Raw genomic sequence first — 9854 nt, 5'->3', positions numbered from 1 at the left:
GGCGCTAACCCTAGTTGTCCTGGCGCTAACCCTAGTTGTCCTGACGCTAACCCTAGTTGTCCTGACGCTAACCCTAGTTGTCCTGATGCTAACCCTAGTTGTCCTGACGCTAACCCTAGTTGTCCTGACGCTAAACCTAGTTGTCCTGACGCTAACCCTAGTTGTCGTGGCGCTAACCCTAGTTGTCCTGACGCTAACCCTAGTTGTCCTGACGCTAACCCTAGTTGTCGTGACGCTAACCCTAGTTGTCCTGACGCTAACCCTAGTTGTCCTGACGCTAACCCTAGTTGTCCTGACGCTAACCCTAGTTGTCGTGACGCTAACCCTAGTTGTCCTGACGCTAACCCTAGTTGTCGTGACGCTAACCCTAGTTGTCCTGACGCTAACCCTAGTTCTCCTGACGCTAACCCTAGTTGTCGTGACGCTAACCCTAGTTGTCGTGACGCTAACCCTAGTTGTCCTGACGCTAACCCTAGTTGTCCTGACGCTAACCCTAGTTGTCGTGACGCTAACCCTAGTTGTCCTGACGCTAACCCTAGTTGTCCTGACGCTAACCCTAGTTGTCGTGACTCTAACCCTAGTTGTCCTGAGGCTAACCCTAGTTGTCCTGACGCTAACCCTAGTTGTCCTGACGCTAACCCTAGTTGTTGTGACGCTAACCCTAGTTGTCCTGACGCTAACCCTAGTTGTGACGCTAACCCTAGTTGTCCTGACGCTAACCCTAGTTGTCCTGACACTAACCCTAGTTGCCCTGACGCTAACCCTAGTTGTCCTGACGCTAACCCTAGTTGTCCTGACGCTAACCCTAGTTGTCCTGACGCTAACTCTACTTGTCCTGATGCTAACCCTAGTTGTCCTGACGCTAACCCTAGTTGTCCTGACGCTAACCCTAGTTGTCCTGACGCTAACTCTACTTGTCCTGACGCTAACCCTAGTTTTCCTGATGCTAACCCTAGTTGTCCTGACGCTAACCCTACTTGTCCTGACGCTAACCCTAGTTGTACTGACGCTAACCCTAGTTGTCCTGACGCTAACCCTACTTGTCCTGACGCTAACCCTAGTTGTCCTGACGCTAACCCTAGTTGTCCTGACGCTAACCCTACTTGTCCTGACGCTAACCCTAGTTGTCCTGACGCTAACCCTAGTTGTCCTGACGCTAACCCTACTTGTCCTGAGGCTAACCCTAGTTGCCCTGACGCTAACCCTAGTTCTCCTGACGCTAACCCTAGTTGTCCTGACGCTAACCCTAGTTGTCCTGACGCTAACTCTACTTGTCCTGATGCTAACCCTAGTTTTCCTGACGCTAACCCTAGTTGTCCTGACGCTAACCCTACTTGTCCTGACGCTAACCCTAGTTGTCCTGACGCTAACCCTAGTTGTCCTGACGCTAATCCTAGTTGTCCTGACGCTAACCCTACTTGTCCTGACGCTAACCCTAGTTGTCCTGACGCTAACCCTAGTTGTCCTGACGCTAACCCTAGTTGTCCTGACGCTAACCCTACTTGTCCTGACGCTAACCCTAGTTGCCCTGACGCTAACCCTAGTTGTCCTGATGCTAACCCTAGTTGTCCTGACGCTAACCCTAGTTGTCCTGACGCTAACCCTAGTTGTCCTGACACTAACCCTACTTGTCCTGACGATAACCCTACTTGTCCTGACGCTAACCCTAGTTGCCCTGACGCTAAACCTAGTTGTCCTGACGCTAACCCTAGTTGTCCTGACGCTAACCCTAGTTGTCCTGACGCTAACTCTACTTGTCCTGACGCTAACCCTAGTTGTCCTGACGCTAACCCTAGTTGTCCTGACGCTAACCCTAGTTGTCCTGACGCTAACTCTACTTGTCCTGACGCTAACCCTAGTTTTCCTGATGCTAACCCTAGTTGTCCTGACGCTAACCCTACTTGTCCTGACGCTAACCCTAGTTGTCCTGACGCTAACCCTAGTTGTCCTGACGCTAACCCTACTTGTCCTGACGCTAACCCTAGTTGTCCTGACGCTAACCCTAGTTGTCCTGACGCTAACCCTACTTGTCCTGACGCTAACCCTAGTTGTCCTGACGCTAACCCTAGTTGTCCTGACGCTAACCCTACTTGTCCTGAGGCTAACCCTAGTTGCCCTGACGCTAACCCTAGTTCTCCTGACGCTAACCCTAGTTGTCCTGACGCTAACCCTAGTTGTCCTGACGCTAACCCTAGTTGTCCTGACGCTAACCCTAGTTGTCCTGACGCTAACTCTACTTGTCCTGATGCTAACCCTAGTTTTCCTGACGCTAACCCTAGTTGTCCTGACGCTAACCCTACTTGTCCTGACGCTAACCCTAGTTGTCCTGACGCTAACCCTAGTTGTCCTGACGCTAATCCTAGTTGTCCTGACACTAACCCTAGTTGTCCTGAAGCTAACCCTACTTGTCCTGACGCTAACCCTAGTTGTCCTGACGCTAACCCTAGTTGTCCTGACGCTAACCCTACTTGTCCTGACGCTAACTCTAGTTGTCCTGACGCTAACCCTAGTTGTCCTGACGCTAACCCTAGTTGTCCTGACGCTAACCCTAGTTGTCCTGACGCTAACCCTAGTTGTCCTGACGCTAACCCTACTTGTCCTGACGCTAACCCTAGTTGTCCTGACGCTAACCCTAGTTGTCCTGACTCTAACCCTAGTTGTCCTGACGCTAACCCTACTTGTCCTGAGGCTAACCCTAGTTGCCCTGACGCTAACCCTAGTTCTCCTGACGCTATCCCTAGTTGTCCTGACGCTAACCCTAGTTGTCCTGACGCTAACCCTAGTTGTCCTGACGCTAACTCTACTTGTCCTGATGCTAACCCTAGTTTTCCTGACGCTAACCCTAGTTGTCCTGACGCTAACCCTACTTGTCCTGACGCTAACCCTAGTTGTCCTGACGCTAACCCTAGTTGTCCTGACGCTAATCCTAGTTGTCCTGATGCTAACCCTAGTTGTCCTGACGCTAACCCTACTTGTCCTGACGCTAACCCTAGTTGTCCTGACGCTAACCCTAGTTGTCCTGACGCTAACCCTACTTGTCCTGACGCTAACTCTAGTTGTCCTGACGCTAACCCTAGTTGTCCTGACGCTAACCCTACTTGTCCTGACGCTAACCCTAGTTGCCCTGACGCTAACCCTAGTTGTCCTGACGCTAACCCTACTTGTCCTGACGCTAACCCTAGTTGTCCTGACGCTAACCCTAGTTGTCCTGACGCTAACCCTACTTGTCCTGACGCTAACCCTAGATGCCCTGACGCTAACCCTAGTTGTCCTGACGCTAACCCTACTTGTCCTGACGCTAACCCTAGTTGTCCTGACGCTAACCCTAGTTGTCCTGACGCTAACCCTAGTTGTCCTGACGCTAACCCTAGTTGTCGTGACGCTAACCCTAGTTGTCCTGACGCTAATCCTAGTTGTCCTGACGCTAACCCTAGTTGTCCTGACGCTAACCCAAGTTGTCGTGACGCTAACCCTAGTTGTCCTGACGCTAACCCTAGTTGTCCTGACGCTAACCCTAGTTGTCGTGACGCTAATCCTAGTTGTCCTGACGCTAACCCTAGTTGTCCTGACGCTAACCCTAGTTGTCGTGACGCTAACCCTAGTTGTCCTGGCGCTAACCCTAGTTGTCCTGGCGCTAACCCTAGTTGTCCTGGCGCTAACCCTAGTTGTAATGGCGCTAACCCTAGTTGTCCTGGCGCTAACCCTAGTTGTCCTGGCGCTAACCCTAGTTGTCCTGACGCTAACCCTAGTTGTCCTGACGCTAACCCTAGTTGTCCTGATGCTAACCCTAGTTGTCCTGACGCTAACCCTAGTTGTCCTGACGCTAAACCTAGTTGTCCTGACGCTAACCCTAGTTGTCGTGGCGCTAACCCTAGTTGTCCTGACGCTAACCCTAGTTGTCCTGACGCTAACCCTAGTTGTCGTGACGCTAACCCTAGTTGTCCTGACGCTAACCCTAGTTGTCCTGACGCTAACCCTAGTTGTCCTGACGCTAACCCTAGTTGTCGTGACGCTAACCCTAGTTGTCCTGACGCTAACCCTAGTTGTCGTGACGCTAACCCTAGTTGTCCTGACGCTAACCCTAGTTCTCCTGACGCTAACCCTAGTTGTCGTGACGCTAACCCTAGTTGTCGTGACGCTAACCCTAGTTGTCCTGACGCTAACCCTAGTTGTCCTGACGCTAACCCTAGTTGTCGTGACGCTAACCCTAGTTGTCCTGACGCTAACCCTAGTTGTCCTGACGCTAACCCTAGTTGTCGTGACTCTAACCCTAGTTGTCCTGAGGCTAACCCTAGTTGTCCTGACGCTAACCCTAGTTGTCCTGACGCTAACCCTAGTTGTTGTGACGCTAACCCTAGTTGTCCTGACGCTAACCCTAGTTGTGACGCTAACCCTAGTTGTCCTGACGCTAACCCTAGTTGTCCTGACACTAACCCTAGTTGCCCTGACGCTAACCCTAGTTGTCCTGACGCTAACCCTAGTTGTCCTGACGCTAACCCTAGTTGTCCTGACGCTAACTCTACTTGTCCTGATGCTAACCCTAGTTGTCCTGACGCTAACCCTAGTTGTCCTGACGCTAACCCTAGTTGTCCTGACGCTAACTCTACTTGTCCTGACGCTAACCCTAGTTTTCCTGATGCTAACCCTAGTTGTCCTGACGCTAACCCTACTTGTCCTGACGCTAACCCTAGTTGTACTGACGCTAACCCTAGTTGTCCTGACGCTAACCCTACTTGTCCTGACGCTAACCCTAGTTGTCCTGACGCTAACCCTAGTTGTCCTGACGCTAACCCTACTTGTCCTGACGCTAACCCTAGTTGTCCTGACGCTAACCCTAGTTGTCCTGACGCTAACCCTACTTGTCCTGAGGCTAACCCTAGTTGCCCTGACGCTAACCCTAGTTCTCCTGACGCTAACCCTAGTTGTCCTGACGCTAACCCTAGTTGTCCTGACGCTAACTCTACTTGTCCTGATGCTAACCCTAGTTTTCCTGACGCTAACCCTAGTTGTCCTGACGCTAACCCTACTTGTCCTGACGCTAACCCTAGTTGTCCTGACGCTAACCCTAGTTGTCCTGACGCTAATCCTAGTTGTCCTGACGCTAACCCTACTTGTCCTGACGCTAACCCTAGTTGTCCTGACGCTAACCCTAGTTGTCCTGACGCTAACCCTAGTTGTCCTGACGCTAACCCTACTTGTCCTGACGCTAACCCTAGTTGCCCTGACGCTAACCCTAGTTGTCCTGATGCTAACCCTAGTTGTCCTGACGCTAACCCTAGTTGTCCTGACGCTAACCCTAGTTGTCCTGACACTAACCCTACTTGTCCTGACGATAACCCTACTTGTCCTGACGCTAACCCTAGTTGCCCTGACGCTAAACCTAGTTGTCCTGACGCTAACCCTAGTTGTCCTGACGCTAACCCTAGTTGTCCTGACGCTAACTCTACTTGTCCTGACGCTAACCCTAGTTGTCCTGACGCTAACCCTAGTTGTCCTGACGCTAACTCTACTTGTCCTGACGCTAACCCTAGTTTTCCTGATGCTAACCCTAGTTGTCCTGACGCTAACCCTACTTGTCCTGACGCTAACCCTAGTTGTCCTGACGCTAACCCTAGTTGTCCTGACGCTAACCCTACTTGTCCTGACGCTAACCCTAGTTGTCCTGACGCTAACCCTAGTTGTCCTGACGCTAACCCTACTTGTCCTGACGCTAACCCTAGTTGTCCTGACGCTAACCCTAGTTGTCCTGACGCTAACCCTAGTTGTCCTGACGCTAACCCTACTTGTCCTGAGGCTAACCCTAGTTGCCCTGACGCTAACCCTAGTTCTCCTGACGCTAACCCTAGTTGTCCTGACGCTAACCCTAGTTGTCCTGACGCTAACCCTAGTTGTCCTGACGCTAACCCTAGTTGTCCTGACGCTAACTCTACTTGTCCTGATGCTAACCCTAGTTTTCCTGACGCTAACCCTAGTTGTCCTGACGCTAACCCTACTTGTCCTGACGCTAACCCTAGTTGTCCTGACGCTAACCCTAGTTGTCCTGACGCTAATCCTAGTTGTCCTGACACTAACCCTAGTTGTCCTGAAGCTAACCCTACTTGTCCTGACGCTAACCCTAGTTGTCCTGACGCTAACCCTAGTTGTCCTGACGCTAACCCTACTTGTCCTGACGCTAACTCTAGTTGTCCTGACGCTAACCCTAGTTGTCCTGACGCTAACCCTAGTTGTCCTGACGCTAACCCTAGTTGTCCTGACGCTAACCCTAGTTGTCCTGACGCTAACCCTACTTGTCCTGACGCTAACCCTAGTTGTCCTGACGCTAACCCTAGTTGTCCTGACTCTAACCCTAGTTGTCCTGACGCTAACCCTACTTGTCCTGAGGCTAACCCTAGTTGCCCTGACGCTAACCCTAGTTCTCCTGACGCTATCCCTAGTTGTCCTGACGCTAACCCTAGTTGTCCTGACGCTAACCCTAGTTGTCCTGACGCTAACTCTACTTGTCCTGATGCTAACCCTAGTTTTCCTGACGCTAACCCTAGTTGTCCTGACGCTAACCCTACTTGTCCTGACGCTAACCCTAGTTGTCCTGACGCTAACCCTAGTTGTCCTGACGCTAATCCTAGTTGTCCTGATGCTAACCCTAGTTGTCCTGACGCTAACCCTACTTGTCCTGACGCTAACCCTAGTTGTCCTGACGCTAACCCTAGTTGTCCTGACGCTAACCCTACTTGTCCTGACGCTAACTCTAGTTGTCCTGACGCTAACCCTAGTTGTCCTGACGCTAACCCTACTTGTCCTGACGCTAACCCTAGTTGCCCTGACGCTAACCCTAGTTGTCCTGACGCTAACCCTACTTGTCCTGACGCTAACCCTAGTTGTCCTGACGCTAACCCTAGTTGTCCTGACGCTAACCCTACTTGTCCTGACGCTAACCCTAGATGCCCTGACGCTAACCCTAGTTGTCCTGACGCTAACCCTAGTTGACCTGACGCTAACCCTAGTTGTCCTGAAGCTAACCCTAGTTGTCCTGACGCTAACCCTAGTTGTCCTGACGCTAACCCTACTTGTCCTGACGCTAACCCTAGTTGCCCTGACGCTAACCCTAGTTGTCCTGATGCTAGCCCTAGTTGTCCTGACGCTAACCCTAGTTGTCCTGACGCTAACCCTAGTTGTCCTGACACTAACCCTACTTGTCCTGACGCTAACCCTACTTGTCCTGACGCTAACCCTAGTTGTCCTGATGCTAACCCTACTTGTCCTGACGCTAACCCTAGTTGTCCTGACGCTAACCCTAGTTGTCCTGACGCTAACCCTAGTTGTCCTGACGCTAACCCTAGTTGTCCTGACGCTAACCCTAGTTGTCGTGACGCTAACCCTAGTTGTCCTGACGCTAACCCTAGTTGTCCTGACGCTAACCCTAGTTGTCCTGACGCTAACCCTAGTTGTTGTGACGCTAACCCTAGTTGTCCTGACGCTAACCCTAGTTGTGACGCTAACCCTAGTTGTCCTGACGCTAACCCTATTTGTCCTGACGCTAACCCTAGTTGTCCTGACGCTAACCCTAGTTGTTGTGACGCTAACCCTAGTTGTCCTGACGCTAACCCTAGTTGTGACGCTAACCCTAGTTGTCCTGACGCTAACCCTATTTGTCCTGACGCTAACCCTACTTGTCCTGACGCTAACCCTACTTGTCCTGACGCTAACCCTATTTGTCCTGACGCTAACCCTACTTGTCCTGACGCTAACCCTACTTGTCCTGACGCTAACCCTAGTTGACCTGACGCTAACCCTAGTTGTCCTGAAGCTAACCCTAGTTGTCCTGACGCTAACCCTACTTGTCCTGACGCTAACCCTACTTGTCCTGACGCTAACCCTAGTTGTCCTGACGCTAACCCTACTTGTCCTGACGCTAACCCTAGTTGCCCTGACGCTAACCCTAGTTGTCCTGATGCTAACCCTAGTTGTCCTGACGCTAACCCTAGTTGTCCTGACGCTAACCCTAGTTGTCCTGACACTAACCCTACTTGTCCTGACGCTAACCCTACTTGTCCTGACGCTAACCCTAGTTGTCCTGACGCTAACCCTACTTGTCCTGACGCTAACCCTAGTTGTCCTGACGCTAACCCTAGATGTCCTGACGCTAACCCTAGTTGTCCTGACGCTAACCCTAGTTGTCCTGACGCTAACCCTAGTTGTCCTGACGCTATCCCTAGTTGTCCTGACGCTAACTCTACTTGTCCTGACGCTAACCCTAGTTGTCCTGACGCTAACCCTAGTTGTCCTGACGCTAACCCTAGTTGTCCTGATGCTAACTCTACTTTTCCTGACGCTAACCCTAGTTTTCCTGATGCTAACCCTACTTGTCCTTACGCTAACCCTACATGTCCTGACGCTAACCCTACTTGTCCTGACGCTAACCCTAGTTGTCCTGACGCTAACCCTAGTTGTCCTGACGCTAACCCTACTTGTCCTGACGCTAACCCTAGTTGTCCTGACGCTAACCCTAGTTGTCCTGACGCTAACCCTACTTGTCCTGACGCTAACCCTACTTGTCCTGACGCTAACCCTAGTTGTCCTGACGCTAACCCTAGTTGTCCTGACGCTAACCCTACTTGTCCTGAGGCTAACCCTAGTTGCCCTGACGCTAACCCTAGTTCTCCTGACGCTAACCCTAGTTGTCCTGACGCTAACCCTAGTTGTCCTGACGCTAACCCTAGTTGTCCTGACGCTAACTCTACTTGTCCTGATGCTAACCCTAGTTTTCCTGACGCTAACCCTAGTTGTCCTGACGCTAACCCTAGTTGTCCTGACGCTAACCCTAGTTGTCCTGACGCTAACCCTAGTTGTCCTGACGCTAACCCTAGTTGTCCTGACGCTAACCCTACTTGTCCTGACGCTAACCCTAGTTGTCCTGACGCTAACCCTAGTTGTCCTCACGCTAATCCTAGTTGTCCTGACGCTAACCCTAGTTGTCCTGACGCTAACCCTACTTGTCCTGACGCTAACCCTACTTGTCCTGACGCTAACCCTAGTTGTCCTGACGCTAACCCTAGTTGTCCTGACGCTAACCCTACTTGTCCTGACGCTAACCCTAGTTGCCCTGACGCTATCCCTAGTTGTCCTGATGCTAACCCTAGTTGTCCTGACGCTAACCCTAGTTGTCCTGACGCTAAACCTAGTTGTCCTGACGCTAACCCTAGTTGTCCTGACGCTAACCCTACTTGTCCTGACGCTAACCCTAGTTGTCCTGACGCTAACCCTACTTGTCCTGACGCTAACCCTAGTTGTCCTGACGCTAACCCTAGTTGTCCTGACGCTAACCCTACTTGTCCTGACGCTAACCCTACTTGTCCTGACGCTAACCCTAGTTGCCCTGACGCTAACCCTAGTTGTCCTGACGCTAACCCTAGTTGTCCTGACGCTAACCCTAGTTGTCCTGACGCTAACTCTACTTGTCCTGACGCTAACCCTAGTTGTCCTGACGCTAACCCTAGTTGTCCTGACGCTAACCCTAGTTGTCCTGACGCTAACTCTACTTGTCCTGACGCTAACCCTAGTTTTCCTGATGCTAACCCTAGTTGTCCTGACGCTAACCCTACTTGTCCTGACGCTAACCCTAGTTGTCCTGACGCTAACCCTAGTTGTCCTGACGCTAACCCTACTTGTCCTGACGCTAACCCTAGTTGTCCTGACGCTAACCCTAGTTGTCCTGACGCTAACCCTACTTGTCCTGACGCTAACCCTAGTTGTCCTGACGCTAACCCTAGTTGTCCTGACGCTAACCCTAGTTGTCCTGACGCTAACCCTACTTGTCCTGAGGCTAACCCTAGTTGCCCTGACGCTAACCCTAGTTC

Source organism: Phyllobates terribilis, unplaced genomic scaffold (genome assembly GCF_046119375.1).
Source record: "Phyllobates terribilis strain yellow unplaced genomic scaffold, ASM4611937v1 Scaffold_371__1_contigs__length_1879311, whole genome shotgun sequence".
NCBI classification, from domain to species: domain Eukaryota; kingdom Metazoa; phylum Chordata; class Amphibia; order Anura; family Dendrobatidae; genus Phyllobates; species Phyllobates terribilis.
This window is presented reverse-complemented; position numbering follows the sequence as displayed.